This window comes from Lycium barbarum, chromosome 2, assembly GCF_019175385.1.
Source record: "Lycium barbarum isolate Lr01 chromosome 2, ASM1917538v2, whole genome shotgun sequence".
NCBI classification, from domain to species: Eukaryota; Viridiplantae; Streptophyta; class Magnoliopsida; order Solanales; family Solanaceae; genus Lycium; species Lycium barbarum.
Window position 1 is genome coordinate 97,574,087 of NC_083338.1, and position 19,667 is coordinate 97,593,753.

At 38.2% G+C, this 19,667-nt stretch overlaps 1 non-coding gene across 1 annotated transcript; it reads left to right on the forward strand.

Moving 5' to 3' along the window:
* Window positions 1-310: 310 nt before the first annotated feature.
* LOC132629537 (small nucleolar RNA R71) lies at window positions 311-417 on the forward strand. Its single transcript, XR_009578308.1, has one exon. It is a non-coding gene; the product is annotated as a small nucleolar RNA R71 (small nucleolar RNA).
* Window positions 418-19,667: the final 19,250 nt, after the last annotated feature.

A 19,667-nucleotide genomic window follows, 5' to 3' on the forward strand; every position in this document is an offset into this window, starting at 1 on the left:
TTGTTGCACTGCATGCACCTGTGGTGGAGCTTGCGCAACAGTTAACTTCTTGATTTCAGTGCGCATGGCATCAACCTGTGCTAATAGTATTGTAAAATTATCTACTTCAAAAACACCTGATGCCTTCCTAACTGAACTGCTAGCTGCATCATCTTGCCAGTCTGGAGTGCTCTGAGTAAACCTGTTTAATAGTGTGAATAGTTCTTCATAGCTTAGATCAAGAGCCTGCCCTCCTACAACAGTGTCTAGTGATGACTTATGTTGGGCATCCAGACTCTTAATAAATATGTGTGCCAGACCTTTATTCGTCTGATGGTGGTGAGGGCAATCTCTGAGAAGACCTTTGAACCTCTCCTACGCTTGATACAAATTTTCCCCACTTTTCTGCCTGAATGACATGATCTCTCTTCGGAGTCAAGCTGTCTTTGCTGGTGGAAAGAACCTCGTCAAGAATTTCGTCGCCAAATCATCCCATGAAGTGATAGAATTTGCGGGCTCTGCTAATAACCAGTTACTTGCATTCCCCAATAGATAAAAGGGGAACAATGTCAGTCGCGCATATGTTTTGGTGACCCTTCCAGTAGAGAAAGTATCCACAATCTGCAAAAAAGTATGGATGTGACACCGAGGATCCTCATAGGACATTCCCGTGAATTGCCCACTAGAGTGAAGTAGCTGAATCATGGGATGCTTCAGCTCAAAGTGCCCTTCGATGGTGGGCTTGACAATGCTCGAAGTTACATCTGCCACACGAGGCACTGCAACCTCTCTCACTTTCGCTGGTGGATGATTAGCCATAACCACAGGTAACTCTGCTAAAGCCTGCGGGTTCTGCAATAAATTCAAATCTCTCCTGCGCCGATTGAAAGTACGTTTAGGGTCAGGATCAAATTCCTCAAGATTGTTTTAACTCGCAGTCCTTCGCATTCGAGTAAAGTACCTTCAATTAAGTAGCAGTTAAGATCAAGACATTAATACTTGGATAAATAAAGCAATACAATTTATTATGGCAAAGATAATTGATTTCTAAGTCCTCGGCAACTACGCCAAAAACGTGTTGCGTCCAAATGCACACGCAAGTGTACGTGGTCGTACAAGTAATATAGTGATTATATAAAATCGAATGTCAAACCCACAGAGACTTATGACCAATACTTTCACGAAAATAAACTATTACTACTAATTATGCAAGTAAAGAATAAAAGCTTTGGTTGTTTTGTAAACTATTGCTATAATGTAAATAACTGATAATGTAACCAGAATTTGTGCTAAGAACGTATTTGAGTACTGCTTTTATCAAGATTTTAGAAGTATTCCAGGGTCGTGGTTTGTTCACCAATCCTATTGAGTCGTTCAAGTATCATACCTTAGCAACTTTGTTCACAATTGTCAATTAACCGGATTATTAAGGTTGTAGTATTCTCCCGAACCACTACTCGCCGATTCAATATAACTCGCCTCCTATATTCCTATGGTATTGACCTCTCAAGAATGCAATAAGAGCACGGCATGAAATTGATTGCGGTAACTACGTATATTCCTATCCTAGTCACAAATCCTAGCCTAACTATAGGGATATTCAGATCATAATCTTGTTACTTCTTCTCCAAATTAACAACGTCTTTCCCAAGCACGTGTACCAATTAGTAAATAGAACTCAACTGTTGCGCAGACAATCAAGCAATTAATCACAGAAGTAAAGAAGCAATTGCATATGAACAAGCTACTAAGATTGAAATACTTGTCGAATGTCAATATTCATGGCTAAGCCACAACCCCAGAATTACGGTGTTTAGTTACACATGATTCGAGACTGCAAGCAATAATTCATGATTAACATAGGGTTTCCATCTAAAGAAAAATAATAGAAAAGGAATAAAACCTAGAAAGAGTTTCACAAATCCCAAAATTCGTCCCAGCCGTCTTTCTAATGTTAAAAACGACTATTTATACGCTAGGGTAAATATAAGATAAGTTGGCCCAATCCCGATCCAAGTAGGACAAATGACGCCGCTTGTACGCTGGCTATGCGTCGCATGGCCAGCGCGTGATCTCCTCTATGTGTTGCTTGTATGGCGTATGGCCAATGCATGGCCTGTCTGAGATTCAGAGATGGGGTTTTTGTGCGCTGGCTCTGCGACGCATGACCAGCGCATGAGACCCTTTAGTGGTTGGATTCTGCCTTCAAGTCCTGGAACTTTCTTCCCAACATTCAATCAACGTGCAAAGCCTCAGAATCAATCAAAAACTGCTCGGAATACCCTCCATTGGTCCTTGTTGTACCTATTCATACAAGCATACCAACATAAGCTCATATACAACAATTTGCATTAAAACTGCGATTAAAGTGCTAATAAGTGAAGTGCAAATGACACTAAATCTAGATATTTGTGCCAAATATCATTGTAATTTGCGTATGCATTCATCTCTCTCATGTTATGTCACTTATCATCGAAAAGAAAAAGAATCATGAGATTAGGCTTGAATTATGATGTGTGCTTATGATAAGACACGAATGAGATTTTAGTTAAGATCTTTTGATTGATTATGATATCTTGCATGGACTACACTCTCATTTCATATGTTGCATTGATATGAACTGTGACTTGGTACTGATGATCATAAGTAAGACAAAGGAACATCCGAGGTCTTTGCCGGATTGTGTAAAAAAGAGATGATAATTTGTGATCCGAGGTTGTTGTCGGAGCGGAATGTGTTATACTCGCTGCCCGAGGTTTCTTGCCGGGACGAACGTGTACATGGACTTCGCGTGTCCCCCATGGGTCATGACTATTGGGACGTGGAGGTTTCTATCCGTAGCATGTGTGTACAGGTTTGAGATATTTGGCCAGTGCATTGCATCGTATATGCATTCACTCTTACATCCATTCTCCATTGATTGAATTGTTCATGGAATTAATGTTGAGTTGATCTTATGTTGATTTGTTTTGTGATTGTGCTTGACTGCTTACATGTCTACTTATTGATTTCTTCCTTCATATATGTGAACTAATTGTTGTCGGCCTATGATACCTATCAGTACATAGTGTTTGTACTGATACTATTTTGTTGTACGCCTTTCTGAGTGTACGTTTTGCTACAAGATCCACGTCAGCTCCTCGTGAGTGATTCCTGAGGCTTCTTGTACGAGTTTCTAGGGTGAGCCATGTTCCAGATTCGCAGCCCGAAAAACACTTCTCTTATGATATCTGTCCTTCTGTTTCGAGACAGTATTTTAGACTCTTATGTATTTGTTATATTCAGACTTATGTAGTTTATAGTGGCTCTTGTATTATGACTTGAGCAGATTCGTGTTGGTTTGTTTGTATTTATGCATTTAGATAATTATGATATGATATTGAGATTGCTTAAATAATTCTATTTCCTTTTGTATGTTTAAATGAAAGTTGAATAAGGGAAGGGTTAGCCCACCAGGAGAGTTAGTTTTGTGGTTGCCCGCTCGATCCACTAATGGGGTCGTGATAGATAGGTTGGTATAAAGACCGAAGTACATCATCAATTATTGGACATCCAAGGGAGAGTGTAAATATTATTAATGTATGTCCATTTGTTTAACTTGAAGAGCAAGATTACTTGGTCCCCAAGATAACTTGGCCACCAAGTGAACTTGTCCACCAAGCCATTTTCTTGGTTTCTTGGTCACCAAGTAATTTTCCTCCTATAAATAGGAGGTTCATTTGTTGAATATGATATATATAATGAAATCTCTCTTGAGTTAAAAGTTGAATAATATATCAATCTCTCTCTATATACTTGTCTTTGGTGTATTTACTTTATATTCTTTATTTTATAACAATCCAAGTATTGAGAATTGTCTACAAATACCACTTTTGTTTCTTTTAGTACTAGAATATCACCCAACTATCACTATTTTTCTCAAATTATACTAAACACACAAAACTCTCTCTCTCTCTCTCTCTCTCTCTCTCTCTCTCTCTCTCTCTCTCTCTCTCTCTCTCTCTCTCATAGTTGGCATGTCATGTCACATAAAATTCTATTTTTTAATAATAAATTTATTTAACTTATCAAATCGATTTAATCCAACCAAACCCAAACCCATTTAACGAACCAACTCATGTCTTATATCCACTTAACCCGGTTAGGAAACATTAAAGAAACGTAACTTTTATACGAGATAATTACGTTGTATGTTAATTAGGGTAACAATGCTACCAAAATTAAGCCACCTTTTTAAATGTTACAAAAAATGACCCACTCCCTCCTTTTCCTCCTCTCTCCCACGCTCTCTCTCTCTCTGTGCCCCCTTCCCCCCCCCCCCCCCCCCCCCCCCCCCCCACAATTTCCTCTAACATCTCCTCCCATACTCAAAACCCTCATCATCGGAATTATAATCAGAGAAAAAGAAGACTAAAATATATCTTATTATTGTGGAACCCTAAATCATCTTATTAACATCTCCTATTTCAAGGTATTTTTCTTTTCGATTCAGTTACACATATTATTGACGTTTTTCTTGCTGTATATCTTGTGCTTTTTACTGATCGAAAGTTTTTTGTTGTTGTTAAAATTGAATAGATGGTGTCAGATGCGAGTAAGAAGTGAGAGGCACAGAGAGACGAGGTGGAGTAGTAGGAGGTGGTGCTGGAAATTAGGGTTTTCAAGTTTATTAGTTGTTTGGATTAGGGAGTGCTCCAATTGATTGCAAATATCAAGAGAAGTTCAAAACTTAAATTTGAAGTGATTTGGAGTAGATTTAATTAGATTTGAGTTAAACTTCAGAAGAGACGCAAGGAAGAAGACGAATTTAGTTTTTGTATATTAGTGTATATTATTGTATAATAGTGTATATAGGTGTATACACACCTCTTATACACTATTATACATTTTTATACACCTATATACATAATGTATCTATCTTGTATAAAAGTGAAATTCTTATTCAAAATCAGTCCAGATCTATGTTTATACCCACTTATACAATATACGTGCGTATTTTCGTGTATAATATTGTATAATTATATTTTTAGTGCATATACCTACACATTATACATTATACAATATTTGTCTATTGTATAATTGTGTATAAATATGTCTATGAGCGTATTTTCGTGTATAATATTGTATAATTATATTTTTTTAGTGTATATACCTACACATTATACACTTTCAAACACCTATATACTAATATACATAATGTGCCTGTCTATTGTATATAAGTGTATAACACCGTATAAAAATATTTTTGGGTTAAAACTTTGCAATGTAAGCTTTGAGCTATTATTTTGCAATGTAAGTGAGTAAATTGTATAATTCTGAAATTTCCTCCTTTTATACCTGCTTTTGGAATTTTTGCATCCTTAACATATACTCCCTTCTAAGGGTGCAAAATGCAAAAAAAAACCAAAAAACGGATATAAAAATTACGTTTCTTTGATGTTTTCTAACCGGATTAAATTGGTATAAGACATGAGTTAGTTGATTAAATGAGTTTGAATTGAGTTGAGTTAAATAAATTTATTATTAAAAAAAAGAAAGAGCGTAATCTTGCATGATTTTTTCAAGAGAAAAATCTTATCCAGGTCACAACCGTCAGCATACAGTCATAGTAATATCGACAGTTCCAAGGCAAAAACTTTGATCTTTTACCATTTCCCTCTTTTGACTTTAGTCCTTTGTATCTGTTTTGGGGTTCTCTTATTTCAGCCCAAAAAAAGGTGTGTAGTTTGGGTGATAGTAAGAGCCCGTTTGGATTGGCTTATAAGTTGTCTATAAGCTGTTTTCAGCCTTTTTAAGTGTTTGGCTGGCCAGCTTAAAGTCATCTTGTGCTTAAAATAAACTCAAAAAATTAATTGAGTCCGTTTGACTTATTTTTTTTTTAGCTTACTGCTTTTTTTAAGCCCATCCAAACAGTCTCTAACATCAGATATGGCGAATAGAACCAACGATCTTATTGGGCAAGTGGACCCAGCTCAGAGTTTCGATACAGAAGCACTGCTTCGCTATAAAATTTAAGCAAAAGTGACCTTTAAGTTTGGAAATTACTAGAGGTGACTTGTAGGGACCACATGAAGTCAAAACTCAATTAAATTTGTGATTAAGAAAATTGGGGTTGAAAATGTATTTTACCAAACTTGTTAATCTTTTATAAAATACAAAAAAGACCCCAAACCATTTAATCTAACCCCCCATTTATTTCAAACTCAACATCAGTCCATATCCAAACACACGAACTTCATCCAAAACACACGTTCATCTCAACTGCTCCTTCAAAATTCAAACCCACGATCTCAACTGCTAAATGTGCCTGCTGAAACCGTCGTCAACCTCTTCAAAACTCGACTCAGCAACGAACTGCTGCTCTCCATTTCTCTCAGGTAAATTCGCTCAACTTTTTCTTCTTTTAAAGTTAGGGTTTTGAAATCATAGTGAGAAAATGATGATTTTGGTCAGAGAAGAAGAAGAATAACATGGGTTTGTCTGCAATGTTGTTTATTTTGTTGTTCAATGCTTGAGAAACCCTTATTTGTTGTATTTGTTCAAGTTGTTGGGGTTTGTGTGTTTGTAAATAGTGTATGTGGTTGTGAAATTCTGGTTTTTGGTGTTGTTTGTGTTCTCGTTCTCCTTAGTAGTTCAAAAAAAGGGCTTGTTGGGCTTGACAAAACCCGCATTTGCTCTATTTGTTCCACTTGTTGGGGTTTCTGTGTTGTTAAATAGTGTATGTGGTTGTGAAATTATGGTTTTTGGTACTGTTTGTGTTCTTGTTCTCCTTGGGTTTCGAGAAAAGGGTTTGAATTTTTTTTGGATTTTTTCCAACAGCTGAGTAAGTTTTTGCAGCAACTTCAGCACTTGTTTGACAGTTGAGGTTGGTTTATTTTGTTTAACTTGTGATGGTGGTGTGTTTGTATTGAAACAAATGTTTTTTCTGGTTCAAAAGTTAGAGTTTTGAAATAAAAGTACAAAAATGACTAATTTTGGTTAAAGAAGAAGAGGAAGAACATGGGCAGGGTGTCTATGCAATGCTGTGTATTTTGTTCAATTTTTTACTGTTGTGAGTTTGTAATACACTGATATTGCAGCCTGATAGTGAAATAGATGTTGTTGTCCTTGTAAGGCTTAGGAAAAGCCTTGCCATTTTTTTTTTACCCAACAGCTGAGTAATTTGTTGCAACAGATTTCTAATCTGTTAGTAAAAATCCAACAGTTGCTGAGGTTGTTGCAGCAAGTGAATATGTTGTTGCAACAGATTTAAAATCTGTTGAAAATTGTTAAAACAGTTGCTGAGGAAGCTGCAGCAACTGTTCTGATGGTTTCCAACAGATTAGTCTGTTGGAACAACTCAATCATATGTTCCAACAACTTTACCAGTTGTTGCACCAGATTATCCATCTGCTGGAATTAATCAATACAGTTGCTGAGGAAGCTGCAGCAACTGTATTAATATTTTCCAACAGATGTATAATATGTTGCAACAACTTATGAAGTTGTTGGAACATATGATGGAGTTATTCCAATATATTACACACTTGTTGCAACATATGCTTCAGCTCTTGTAAAAATTCATTATTTATTTACTTTAAATGGTGCACAAATCAATTGAAAGTGTTTTTGCTTATCTCCTGTGTGCAGATAAAATGTCTTCACGAAAAAGAATAGGGGAGGAATCATCGAAATCATCTACAGTTAGTAAAAGAGCTAAGGGGCCATCATTAGATGATCTTGCTGAACAGGCAAATATTCTTTCTGATCAAACTGCTGAACAGGAAACCTCTCAAGTAGGAGTTTCTGGCCAAGAAAGTAAAGAAGATCAAGTAGATGAACAAGATAAAGAAGAAGAACAAGAACAAAATAGAGAAGAAGAAAATAGAGAAGAAGAAGAAGAAGAAGAAGAAGAAGAAGAAGAAGAAGAAGAAGAAGAAGAAGAAGAAGAAGAAGAAGAAGAAGAAGAAGAAGAAGAAGAAGAAGAAGAAGAAGAAGAAGAAGAAGAAGAAGAAGAAGAAGAAGAAGAAGAAGAAGAAGAAGAAGAAGAAGAAGAAGAAGAAGAAGAAAAAGAATAAGTTGAAAGGTCGGCGACCGGGGCTGTTGATTCTTCTATTGGGACTGATATTGACAGACCTTCCACTGATGAAGTTGTCAAAACTTTCAGTATTGAGAAGTTCCGTATGCAGATGCCGATGGATAAAATAGGTGATTTGAATGGTGATCTTGTTGTAAAATCAGTCATGGGCAAGCCCTTTGATCACTTTAGGAAGATACTTCAGGAGGAGGACTTGGAGGATTTCTTCAGAGCCACATGTTTTGGAATGTATCTAGATTTGCCTGAGGACAACAATGCAAGGTTTCAAATGACCATTGTGTATGGTCTTCTCAAACAAAGAATTATTTGCAGTAAAACTGATGAGATATGGATAAACTACTGCGGCATGCCAGTTTATTTTGGCATCAAGGAGTTTGCCATAATTACCGGACTGAGGTGTCATGATCCTTCTCAGCCTTTTCCTATAGTTACATTAAAGAAGGGAGCCATGACACCCAAGTCATCCAAGGGAGCCAAGACACCCAAGTCATCCAAGACAGCCAAGAAAGGCAAGAAAGGCAAAGCCAAGGTTGATGATGATTTGGATTTAGTGGATGTTTGTGGAAAGAGCTACAAGGCAGCGGATTTGCTAGCAGACTTGAAGTCAGAAACTATGTTAAGAAAGCACAAGGAGTCATTGTGCTTAGTTTGGTTTGTGAATTCTATTCTTTGGTCAAGGGATGTAAAGAATAATATAGAACTTGGTTTGATTAAACTGTCGGAGGATCATGAGGCATTCAATAACTATCCATGGGGTCATAAAAGTTTTAAGTTGACTGTTGAATATTTGTGCAAAGCTTTGAACCCTAATGTGAAGACTTCCAACATCTATGGCTTCCCTTGGGCCTTCATGGTAAACTTTCTTTCTTCAATGTTAAATCTTTTTAATTCTTTTCCTTCATTGATTATTCTGATTTTTGGTGGCATAATTTTTTCTAGGCTTGGGCATTTGAAGCCATTCCTCACCTACAGAGTCAAGTCAGGGACTACTCAGAAGAAGTTTGTTTTCCAAGGATCCTCAGATGGTTGACTACCAAAAACAACAACAAAAAAATGAATCTTGATCCTTTTAACCCCCCCCCCCCCCCCAAGGAAGCAGTAAGTCAGAATCTGTTGGAAAATATCCCTGAATAGTTTTATAAGAAGTAACTACTTGTTGCAACAGATACATTTATCTGCTGCAACAACCTCAGAATATGTTGGAAAAATCAAAACAGTTGTTGAGGAAGTTGCAGCAACTGTTCTGATATTTTCCAACAGATAGTGAATATGTTGCAACAACTCCTAAGATGTTGGAACAACTTGATCAGTTGTTGCAACAGGTTCACAATCTGTTGGAAAATAACAGAACAGTTGCAGAGGAAGCTGCAGCAGCTGTTTTGGTTTTTCCAACAGCTAAATAATATGCTGCAACAACCTAGGAGGTTGTTGAAACATATGTGGGGGTTGTTCCAACAGATTACACACTTATTGGTTGAATATATTTGTTTGTTTGTTGTAGGTTGTACATCCAAGGCTTATCCCGACAAAACGAGAGGTGCAAATGCCATGCCTCGTTAGTTTAGGGCATAGGGAATCTGTGCATGATGAATTGATTGATAAGATAAAAGAAGAATTGGTTGGAGCCACAACCATCATAAGGGCTGGTGTTGTTGATGGTGGTGGTGATGGAGTTGGTGGTGGTGATGGAGTTGGTGGTGGTGGTGGTGATGGTGATGGTGTTGGTGATGCTGTTGATATGAATACTATTGTTGATGTTGCAAGACAAGCAGTGGAAGGTCTTGCTGATAAAAGAAGATATGATGATGGTGGTGGTGATGGAGTTGGTGGTGGAGTTGGTGGATACACTCCCCAAAGTGGTGGTGGTGGGCAGACCATAGATATCCCTTATAGGTTGGCTAGATATTCTTCAGTTGGTGCCGGCTCCCCCAAGGTGTATTCTTGTGCTTGTGAATGCAGTACTTGCAGGCTGAAAATGGAAGGTTTGATAAACAAGGTTGAAGAGTTGCTTCAGGCACAAAAAAATACGAATTCAGCTATAAAGAGTATGATGTCCAAGAGGGGTGTCCAGCCATCCAAAAAGCTCAGCTCACCCTATACTCCTATTGGGATTCGCAAGAGGGCAAAAACAATTTCCAAGGCACTTGCTGATTGTAGAGCAAGGAAAGCAAGTACTCCGCAGAAGTCTATTGCTACTCCTCCTGCTGAAGTTGTGCCACAAGTGCTGAAAAAATTTGATATTTTCAAGCGTGTAAACCCCCAAAAAAGAAGAAGCTTGAAACCTTGATCAAATCCAAAAAGAGTGGGAGAGCACTGTACTCAATGCATGAATTTAGGGCCGAAGACTTCAAGGTTATGACAAACATGCACGAATGGTAGGAGGATTGGGTAAGTTTCAACACTCATATATATATGTATATAATTCAGTATGCTGTTTGAACTAGTCATGTAATTCGGTGAACTTGTTGCAACAAGTTAACTAGTTGTTACAACAAGTTACTAACTTATTGCAACAAGTTAACCAGTTGTTCCAACAAGTTAACAACCTGTTGCAGCAAGTTCACTAGTTGTTTCAACAACTCTAACTACCTGTTGCAGCAAGTGGCTGACTGTTTTGATACTTTTACTGCAGTATGTAGATGAAATCTTGTTACTGATGCGTATGAGGCAGCCCAATTTCCCTGAGTACTATGATTCCTCTGATAGAATCATGGACCTCAACTTCTACCATCACTGTCGCAACAGGTACTTAGGATTGTCCGATGAGTCTACAAATGTGGGTGTCGTTCCCTATGATCAAAGACTTGCTCTCTTTAGGTGGGACGATGATGGTCTCGCTTTTCCCAGAGGTAGTGTGCCCTACCCAGGTGGCTGCGAGTGGATTGGTGCCAAAAGGATCATAGCTGTCATGAATATTAATGACAACCATTTTGTCACTGTTGAGATCATCATTGAGGAGGGTATCATAAATGTTTATGATTGCAACATTCCATGTAATGACGACAGTGATTTCTTCTGCCACATGCAGCCGTTAATGGATTTGTTCCCCAAGTTGCTAAAGCAGAGTGGCATGTTCTCACACTTACCTGAAAAGTTGCTAAATGAATCATGGAATTTTGTTCGGAAGAAGGATATCCCCCGCAATGATACCAATAAGGCATGTGCTTCCTGGTCACATGCTTTTGTTGAAGCTTTGCTTACCCGCACGAATATGAGCAAGCCCGATACCTTATTGAGTGACAATACTGTGGAGAGGATGCAATGGAGGTGGTCTTGTGGAATTATTGATAAAGTGTTGGAGCCCTAATGGAGGTGGGCTTGGGACAAACAATTTCTCTTAAACTATGTTTGCATTAAACAATTTCTCTTCTACCATCAATTTGAATTATGGTGGATGAACACATTATGTAAATTTGTTAAATATGTATTATATGCTCAGTACCCTTATATATTGTTTCAGTAGTTTTACGCAAGTGACAGATATGTTGGAACAACTTAATCACTTGTTGCAACAAGTGAGTTAGTTGTTCCAACAGATGTGTTACTTGTTGGAGAGAACTTCAGTTATTGTCTCTGTGTCATAACAAAATGCAACAACTAAGTGAGTTGTTGGAACAACTTAATCACCTGTTGCAACAAGTGAGTTAGTTGTTCCAACAGATGTGTTACTTGTTGGAGAGAACTTCAGTTATTGTCTCTGTGTCATAACAAAATGCAACAACTAAGTGAGTTGTTGGAACAACTAACTTACCTAAGTTGTTGTAACAAGTAAGGCATCTGTTGGAACATATGGATCTTCTGTTGCAACAATTTACTTAGTTGTTGCAACAAGTAAGGCATCTGTTGGAACATATGGATCTTCTGTTGCAACAATTTACTTAGTTGTTGCAACAAGTAAGGCATATGTTGGAACATATGGATCTTCTGTTGCAAATAATCCAGCAGCTGCTGAAGATGTTGCAACAAGTAAGGAATCTGGTGGAACATATGGATCTTTTGTTGCAACAATTTACTTAGTTGTTGCAACAAGTAATGCATCTGTTGGAACATATGGATCTTTTGTTGCAAATAATCCAGCAGCTGCTGAAGTTGTTGCAACAAGTAAGGCATCTATTGGAACATATGGATCTTCTGTTGCAACAATTTACTTAGTTGTTACAACAATGCACTTGAAAATTGATTAAGTATTCCATTGTTTATCACTAAATATGGTTGATTTCCTTTGTTTATCACTAAATATGGGTGAATCGAGTAGTTCACATCAATTCTCTCTACTGATCACTAGATTTAGTGCATGCTGGCTTAGGAGATCCTCTTCGCTGACTAAAAATACATCAAATTGATTAAGTATTCCATTGTTTATCACTAAATATGATTAATTTCCTTTGTTTATCAATAAATATGGGTGAATCGAGTAGTTCACATCAATTCTCTCTACTGATCACTAGATTTAGTGCATGCTGGCTTAGGAGATCCTCTTCGCTGACTAAAAATACATCAAATTGATTAAGTATTCCATTGTTTATCACTAAATATGGTTAATTTCCTTTGTTTATCAATAAATATGGGTGAATCGAGTAGTTCACATCAATTCTCTCTAATGATCACTCGATTTAGTGCATGCTGGCTTAGGAGATCCTCTTCGCTGACTAAAATTACATCAAATTGATTAAATATTCCATTGTTTATCACTAAATATGGTTAATTTCCTTTGTTTATCAATAAATATGGGTGAATCGAGTAGTTGATCACTAAATATGGGTGAACCAAGTAGTATCTGCTGCAGCAAGTATAGTATCTGCTGCAGCATGTGAGTAATCTGTGGCAGCAAGTATATTATCTGTTGCCGCAAGTATAGTATCTGCTGCAGCATGTGAGTAATCTGCTGCAACAACTATAGTATCTGTTGGAGCGGCTATAGTATCCGTTGCAGCAAGTACAGTATCTGTTGCAGCAAGTACAATATATGTTGCAGCAAGTAGAATATATGTTGCAACAACTATAGTATGTGTTGCAGCGGCTATAGTATCCGTTGCAGCAAGTACAGTATCTGTTACAGCAAATACAATATCTGTTGTAGCATATGTAGAATCTGTTGCAACAATTGTAATAGCTGTTTCTTTTGAGTGATTAAGTTGTTGAACAAATCCTTACTCGTGTTGGATAAAACACAAGTTGTAACACATAACTTAGTTGAAAAAACACCAACATATAACTTGGTTGTTGCAACAGATTTATTGCTTGCTGGAAGTTAAACATAAATTACCATGCTAAGAAATAATAACATTACAATGTCATAAAGTTCCAACAGATAACTATTGTTAAAGCATAATGCAATTTACAACTATGGAGCATTTAGGCTTGGACATGTTATTTTTTTGTGGCCAGCTGTTTTGCATAAGGAGCATTTGTTTTTCCTCGTTGGAAATGATTCCCCGATTCCGCGCCTCCTCTTTGTCCGCCTTCTTCCGGATTTGCTTGGATCAACATATGGAGGAGGTATCTCTCTCTCTAAAATCTCCAAAGGAACTTCCCAAGATTCTTCAGAAGGCACAGGACAAATTTCCTCACAATATGCAATTATGTAATTCTCCACCTTATAATATGGAGATGAGTAGTCATAAATCCGCCTTCCAAAGTCGTCACCATATTGGACACGAAGCGCTGCCATTGCATGTGGACAAGGTATTTTGTCCAGGTCAAAAACTCTACAAGTACAAGATCTACTTTGCAGATCGACTGTCGCAACTGCACCATGACCGATGACGCTGAACTTGTAGTTGGCTATTTGATGGGCTAACAACTTGTTCCCCAAGTTGACAAATTTTGAAAAAAAAATTTCAACTGAAGGAACAAAGATGTTTGGTGAGTCGATGAACTCCATACGTCTCTCATGAAATTTTTCTGCAAATCTCCTGTTTATGGCATCAAATAAAGCAGTAATGGGAAACTCTCTTTCAACATTGAACATTGAATTCACCGACTCAGAAATGTTTGACGTCATAACATTATACCTGTCAAATAAAGATCTTCAGTTATGGTCTCTGTGTCATACCAAGATGCAACAACTAAGTGAGTTGTTGGAACAAGTAACTCACCTGTTGCAACAAGTGAGGTAGTTGTTCCAACAGATGTGTTACTTGTTGGAGAGAGCTTCAGTTATTGTCTCTGTGTCATAACAAAATGCAACAACTAAGTGAGTTGTTGGAACAACTTAATCACCTGTTGCAACAAGTGCGTTAGTTGTTCCAACAGATGTGTTACTTGTTGGAGAGAGCTTCAGTTATCGTCTCTGTGTCATAACAAAATACAACAACTAAGTGAGTTGTTGGAACAACTAAATCACTTGTTGCAACAGGTGATTAAGTTGTTCCAACATATGTGTTACTTGTTGGAGAGAGCTTCAGTTATTGTCTCTGTGTCATAACAAAATGCAACAATTAAGTGAGTTGTTGGAACAACTAACTTACCTGTTGCAACAAGTGAGTTAGTTGTTCCAACAGATGTGTTACTTGTTGGAGAGAGCTTCAGTTATTGTCTCTGTGTCATAACAAAATGCAACAACTAACTTAGTTGTTGGAACAACTAACTTACCTGTTGCAACAAGTTAGTTAGTTGTTCTAGTAGATGTGTTTGTTGGAAAGGTAATGTATGAATACCTATTTCCGGGGAAGAATACCCTGCTCCATCTGTGGAATCCGACACGTTCAAGATGTTCGGCGGCCCCAGGGACGGTATCTCTGATTTGATTGAAATGGTCGTTGAACTCATCTATATTGTACGATTTTGCTGCTTTATAAAACTGAGATATGACCTTCGTATTGTGAAAGGTGGTTCGGAGATTTTCCCCAAGGTGCTTCATGCAACAACCATAATGAGATAAAGGGAAGACAATTGAAACTGCCTTTTTGATACTTGGATGCCTATCAGAAATTATGCACAACTCTTTGGTATCATCTACAAAGCTTCTCATTTGTTCAAAAAAATATTTGTATGAGGCATCACACTCCTTGTCCACTACACAAAATGCCACAGGAAAAACATGATTCTCCGTATCTTGCGCCACGGCTGACAATAACACTCCTTCGTACTTGCTCTTCAAGAATGTCCCATCGACAGCTATGACATTTCTCATTTGCGCAAAACCAAGCATCCAGGCCTTGTAGGCTACAAAAAGTACTTTAACTTCCCATTAGCATCAACCTTCAATGTCGTCTTGCTTCCTGGATTTGCGGAACGAAGCATATAACGGTACGCATCAAGCACTGCATACCCGTGCTCATGTGTCCCCCCTGTCAAAGATTTTGCAATCTCCATGCCCTTCCAGACCTTCCAATAACTTACCTTACAACCCAATTCTGTGCGGAATGATTGGATCATATCTTTTGTAGATGGGCCTTTACCGTCGGGAAACCTATCTTTGAAGTATTCACCAATGACTTTCGCTGTGGCGTGTGGATTATGGCTAGTAATATGCTCAGAACCACATGTGTGATACTTTACGTAGGTTGTAATACAAAATCTGTCAGAACTTAAAAGCTTCATAGCCCTCAGCCACCACTTGCACTCCGGATGTACACATCTAAAGCAATATACAGTGCGCGAATTAATCACCTTCTTGAGTGTAAAATCTTTCTTCACGCAAGCAAGTTTCAACATCGTTGCTAGTTGTTCCTTGTTCTTGAATGACATTCCTTTATAAAAGCCTGTTTCATCATCTTGAACATGGCTGCACTGTGAAGATTGTGTAGAACACGGTGTATTGCTCGCAACTTAGGGTGTAGGAATCGGCTCACCCCCACTTCCATTATTTGGAATATCTATATCGATATCTACCCCATCCAATTTATCATTTAACACATCTTGTTGGTCTTGGCCTAAATTATGGTTCTCTACCGGGCTTCCAACCACGTATACCCTTAAAATGGGCCTAGCTACATCATTCAAATAAGTACGCAAGCGATCCTGATCGGTTATCTTAAAAGGCAAGACCCTCTGGTTTTCAAAAGAGCTATGCATGTAAGTGATGGCAAGATCTTTCGGTTCACAAGTTAATTCACAATAGGTGATGATTAAGTTCACAAAATCATCAAACACAACATCTCTTTGGACACTCATCGCTATCGTCTCTAACATGTGACCACCCTTCCATCGCCAAATATATCGATTGTTCTTCTCGATCCATTCGCCATGGCAATCAACACCTATTGTTATTGAGTCTCCCATTAATGCTACATGAATATATTGTCACGACCCAAACCCCGTGGGCCGCGACTGGTACCCTAACTGGGTACCCATACGTACCTACCTGATCGAATTCGAACCATACAGATTTTTTTTTTTTTTGTGTTTCAAAACAGAAGTACAGAAGTAGGCCGATACAAGTACGGCACGCGCGTAACATACGTATATATACATATATACCTGAACATACAGATATTTACAAGTAAGCCGATAAGGCTAACATACAGACGAAACCCGTAACCCACACATCTATCTACAGGCTTCTACAGACATACAGAGTCATATGACGGGACAGGGCCCCGCTGTACCCAGAATATACAAACATACGGAGTACACAGAAGACAGAAGATATATACCAAAAGATATGCTCCAAGTCAAAGGAGCTCTTCAAAAAGCAGAGTCGGAAACCTACGCGGGCGGCGTATCACCTGGTGCGTCTGTACCTGCGGGCATGTAGCGCAGCCCCCGAAGAACGGGGGTCAGTACGGAAAATGTACCGAGTATGTAAAGCAGAAACGTAACAGATATAAACATAGTCTGAACTAGAGTCACAGAAATATAACGGGCAAAATCATAAGTCAAACTAACGGACAGAGTTATGATCCAGACAGACATACAGAATCGTGTTACACACAAATGAACAGAATTATAGTTCGGACAGACAGACGGAATCATAATACGGACAGACGAGCAGAATCTGAATCCATACGGACATACAGAAGCAGAAGCCATACGGACATACAGAAATAGTCGTAACACAGACGGACAGACAGTAGTATGACGGACAGAATTATGCATGCAGAGTAGCACAGAGTCATACAAAATCATACAAAGGCGTGTGCTTTATAAATACAGATGGCACACGCATATATTCATACAGATCCCGGCCCTGTCTGGGGGCGCGGTAACAGAACCCGGCCCTCTTAGTACGGGACGCGGTGGACAGACAGAATCAAATCAGATCATATGCCATCCTGGCCGCCATCCCCATACACAGATCATACAGACATACAGATCCCGGCCCGTACGCCGAGGGACGCGGTGAACAATGCAGAGAATTATGCACGATAACAGAACCTGGCCCGGGTCGCAGTGAAAGAATGCATTGAGACAGACACGAATCGATAAATGAGAAACCACCTACCTACAGACTCAACATACAGACTCGATCAAATTGAAGGGTGCCAAACGGCGAGCCAAAATCAGAATATCCAGATAGTATGCATAGTACGCGCCTATATCCTAGTTGGGAAGGCACGACAGATTATTATCAGAATGGGATTCTCAACTGTTCAGAAATCATATTGTATAAATTACACAAAAATAGCCATAATATACATAAAACAATAGTTCAGAAGTTTTTGGAGAACATCGGACCAAAACAGATGTATTTTAAAATCGTACCGGGAGTATCGGGCCTTGTGGGCCCACCTCGGACCCACCCGAGACTACATACGTAAATTATTGATAATTGACCTTATGAGGTCACCCATACTCATTCGGAAGTGTTCCGACTCCGTTTGGGGAAAGTTTTGTACAAAATCTCACTTTAAGGACAATTTGTAAGAAAATAGGTTCAATTGAATTGAAGGAATTGGAGCGGTTTTCCGTCTCGAATTCCGGGGAACGGAGTCGGACTTAAGGCTCGCGGCCGAGCCTACCACATCCAGAACATGCCTAGGAACGTAGAGAAGTGCTTCACATACCTCGATGGGGCCTTATGCTCGCTCGGCGTCAATCCAAATTTCGTCCAAAATCTGGAAATGGTCAAGTTTACCATTTGGTTAGTTTCATTCTTTCAATACTCTAACTTTACACATAATTGCCTACCGAAATTTCGGCAGCATTTCCTATGTATATACGACATCCCCGAGACTTAGCTCGGCTCAACTTAGCAACACAACAACCCAGAGGAGACATCCAAACAACAACAAACATCAATAAACACTAAATCATACGCTATGGCATTATTAGCCACCTTTCGACACGACGAATCATCTTTCGTTTCAAGCTTACATTTCCAACCAAAACTTATTATTTTCATATCCATTATCCATCAAAATCATTACGACACACACATCGGAGGAATTCATAACATGTTCACATAATATTCATAAGATATTCATAAAATTCACAAACATTCAACTTTCCATCAAGTCACTACTTTTCCAATCCCTTCCTAACTTTCAACAACTTAATAACCAATCTTCCATAACAACACAATTAACATGCTAACAAGATTCAATTCACCTTCCAACACCAACACACACCACACGGCCACACCTCAAAATTCTCAACTTTCCTTAATTCATTCAACTTTCATTTCTAATACAATTCCTACCACACTACAACTAGATTTCAACATAGTTTCAAGTCACCATAGACATGCAATATACATATATGCATTTCGGCCACACACCCCAAATTCCAACACACCAAATTTCCATATTTTTCATTCATTCACACATACTACAACATACATACATCATTTTTAACACAACAAAAGCATGAAATCCTTACCTTTCTTCAAGTTCTACACTTGGAAGATGAAATTGTTTTCTTGCCACAATCTTTATATCAACTTGTAGAGAATCTTGTGCTTAGCAATAATCTCTCAAGAGATGAACTTTTTAAACCAAAGGATTGGCTCCAAAAAATTTTCTTTCTTTTCTTTCTTTTTTTCTCTCCAAACCCGAAATGCTCTCTCTTGCTCTCTACTCTTTCTCTTTGATTTTTTTCTTGAATGTTCTTAAGGATATGGATGATATATATTTAGCACATGGAAATTAATTAATTCCATGGGCCTTGGGTTGGTCTTGGCCGAATGGGCCTCTTAAAATTGGGCCTCACTTCACTTATTTTTTTTGAGCCCAAAATGGTTGGTTACATATGGTAATTCATGGAACAAGTTTCCAAAATTCCAATTTTGCCCTTGGCCACCTTTCGTAATTCCACCCCATTGAATTCATAACCTACACATGCATACCAAGTAAGGTCCAATTGTGGCCTTATTCATCACAAGTCAATTTATCTTGAATTTTTTTGAATAAGCGAAAATGTCGGATGTAACATATATTTTGTTTTTTTTTTTAAAAACGGTCATGACTGTATAGTAACAAAATACAATAACTTAGTGACTTGTTGGAACAGATGAATCAGGTGTTGCAACAAGTGGATTACCTGTTGCAACAAGTATTATCCTTGTTGCACCAACTAACTAATCTGTTGGAGTCAACTTCAGTTTTTTAAGTTCTGTTTAATCCAAAGACAGTTGAAGATGTCCAACAAATTAATGAGTTGTTGTAACAAGTAAATTACTTGTTGCAACGGGTAATAAACTTGTTGCAACAGGTAATAAACTTGTTGC